Below are 3,199 nucleotides of genomic sequence, written 5' to 3' on the forward strand. Positions count from 1 at the left end.
TAGATTGTTGACCATAGCAGAAAAAAAAATCCAGCAATAACATAAAAGAATTCAAGCATAATATAAAAAAAATATAATTTTGAATTTAATTATAAAGTATTAGTTTTAATGACGTTTTCGTCGATTTGAAATTAAAAAGACTACATTACTCTGTTTCTAAAAGTCAAACTTAATTAAAAACTTAAGAAACAAAATAATTAATCTGATATTGAAATAGGACTATTTAGATTATTAATAACACTCCCAGAGCAGAACAACCATTTAAAAACGCTCATTCTCTTCTAAATCCCAAATCCTAATCTTCTTCTTTCTTTTTTTTTCTATTTTTTTTCTCTTAGCACTATTTATTTTTTCCGACACCTCTCGTCAACAACGTAACGGTTCTCGGTGGCCGTTGTCGACGCCATCGCTAATCTCTTCCATCCTCCGCCGTCAGATTTACCTCTACTCCTCTCCGTTCGAATTCACACTATCCTTTCCTTTTTTTTCTCTTTCTCTTTCTCCACCGCAACACACTCAACTCTAGGTATTTCTTTTTCATTTTCATTTCAAATGTTATTTTCATTTCAAATGTTAGTTTTATTGTTGATTTGCGACGTGTGAAATGAATCTGATTAAATTAAAGGCTTTAACTGCTATTGTCGTTGTAAGAACAGTGTCCTTGCTATTGTTTAAGTTTGGAAAGAAAACCAAAAGGAATTGTGATTTTTTGAAAGTGATTAGGCCATAGGAATTAGTGATAGTCTATTGGATATTGTCATGTTGCAGTTTTTATGAGTGTGTAATTGGAGGATTTTTCGCTTTGAATTGTAGTGTTTTGAAATACAAGAATTATTGTGAGCGTTCCCCTTTCATTGAGGGTTTTATTTGCATAGGTTATGTTATGGTTATGACAAGTATTTTTTTCCCTCTTTTTTTTTTTTTTTAAATCTGCTCTCAAAATCTTGAAAAATAATCAGTTCATTGGACCAATTCCTTCAACTCTCTCTCATGTTCCTAACTTAAAGATTCTGTAAGTTACTTTTTCATTTTCTCTTTTTCGTATAGAGGATGAATTTAATGTCTATGGAGATTTTGAAACTTTGTTCTGTTCTAGAGACCTGGTACTGAATAATCTCAATGGGGAAATACCAAGACTTATATACTAGAATAGAGTTTTGCAATATGTGTGAGTATATATATTTGTATTATGATAATTATTTATATTATGAAGGGGAATATGTAGTTGTTGAATTCAACCATCTGGACAAATTTATATTATATCTAGCTTTTTTTAATGTATTTTTTGTGTACTTTTATGGTTTCTTAATGTTCAATCGGAAGAATGAATACATTTAAATGCCAGGCAAGGAGAAAGAAAAGACCGAAGCTCTTGGGGAGGTGTTGAATGGCGATCACCTTGTTAGTACTCCTTATTTAATTTCCGATTAGAGAAAGACGCCAAGCTTGTATGTATTGGTGAATGCTTGTGAGAAGCTTAGAATATCATGGAAATTACCAATGGTGTATCCTCAAAGTGGAGAATCTATTGCTCAACTTCTTTAATGTATCATGTGAGATGGTTCAACATTATCAGGTGATAAAAACTGTTTTTGTTTACCATCAAGCTAAAATCGTTTGTCTTGATGTGTATGAACTTTTAGGAACTAATTTTCTGATATGCAATGTAATGATTTGTCTTCTGTTATCTGTTAATTTTTCTCCAAACATCTGATCATTAAAAAATCTATATTGCCACCATATTTGATTCAAGAATTATAGTTATAAGCCCTGGCTATATAGATTAGACTCTGCATATGATACTGTATTTATGTGATATGGTAGAAAAGGGAGAGAAATAGTGCAATTGAAATTCGAAGGAAAAAGAAAGTGAGTGGTGAAGAAAAATGAAGTATGAGATAAATAATTAATTTTAAATGTCAACTTGCGAATCACTTTAAGAAAGCAAAATATTTGAACCTTGTAAAAGATAAAAGATAAATGAAATAAAAAACACAAAAGATAAAAGTATAAAGATCATTTATATAATTTAGAAATGAATTATTCTTTATTCAAATCCCACCAATAAGCGGAAATTTTATTTTGAGCTTATTCCCTACACAGGGAAATAAATAAAAACTCCCGAATTAAGCATCTTCTTCGGCCTTCCACTCCACAGGTTGGTTTTAAATATATATATATATATATATATATATATATATATATATATATATATATATATATATATATATATATATATATATATATATATATTCACTGTGTAAATCAAATTGGAATTGTAATATAACATTTGGACATACAAATACAGTAGCATCTAATATTCCAGTCAAGGAGTAAAGCTAAAAGAAGATATTATCAATTATGTGTGTGGAAAAGTTCAATCAAGGAAATTTGCTACCATTTTGCTAGGGATTAGCGAGAGATTTGTTATAAATATTTCGCTAGGGATTAGTGAGGCTTTTGCTGCAAACATTTTTGCTAGGGATTAGTTAGGGATTTGCTACAAATATTTTGCTAGGGATTAACTAGGAATTTGCTACAAATTTTTTGCTAAGGATCGGTGAGGAATTTGCTACAACCACTTTGCTAGGGATTAGCTAAGGATTTGCTACAAATATTTTGCTAGGGATTAGTGAGGGATTTGCTACAACCACTTTGCTAGGGATTAGCTAGGGATTTGCTACAACTAGTTTGCTAGGGATTAGTTAAGGGTTTGCTACAAACATTTTGCTAGGGATTAGCTAAGGATTAGCTAGGGATTAACTACGGAGTAGTTTCCTCGCTAATTAGCTACCTATAATTTAGCTACGATTCAATGTCATCGCTATTTCCTAGCTAATCCTTCGCTAAATTGTTTTGCGAGGGATTAGCGAGGGATTAGCTAGGGATTTTTCCCTCGCAAATTTGGAAATTTGTTGTAGTGGTCAATGCTCGATAAAGGCAACTTAAGAATAGTTTTTATTCAATGTGGAAGCAGTATTGCAAAAGTTCAAGTGTACTCCCCATATAGTTGCGACTTACTCCCCGCTTTTGTAACAGGTTGTTACTTGGGGTCCTGTGAGGCTACACTCCCACTAAATTAATTGAATTGGAATTGGCTTATGCAAAGGAATATTTTTGTTAAGGAATGAAATAGGAATAATGTTTTTACCACATTTAAATTAAGTTTTTTGGCTTGTCCCTCAGCTTTGTTCACAAA

At 31.5% G+C, this 3,199-nt stretch overlaps 1 long non-coding RNA gene across 1 annotated transcript; it reads left to right on the forward strand.

Annotated features, from left to right (window-relative positions):
• The first annotated feature begins 269 nt into the window (after positions 1–269).
• Positions 270–1,695, forward strand: LOC114167329 (uncharacterized). The gene is made up of 2 exons (XR_003600183.2): positions 270–526; positions 1,346–1,695. It is a non-coding gene; the product is annotated as an uncharacterized LOC114167329 (long non-coding RNA).
• The last annotated feature ends 1,504 nt before the right edge of the window (positions 1,696–3,199 follow it).

This window comes from Vigna unguiculata, chromosome 10 (genome assembly GCF_037176805.1).
Source record: "Vigna unguiculata cultivar grain cowpea cultivar isolate G323 ecotype 2 chromosome 10, ASM3717680v1, whole genome shotgun sequence".
Classification (NCBI taxonomy): domain Eukaryota; kingdom Viridiplantae; phylum Streptophyta; class Magnoliopsida; order Fabales; family Fabaceae; genus Vigna; species Vigna unguiculata.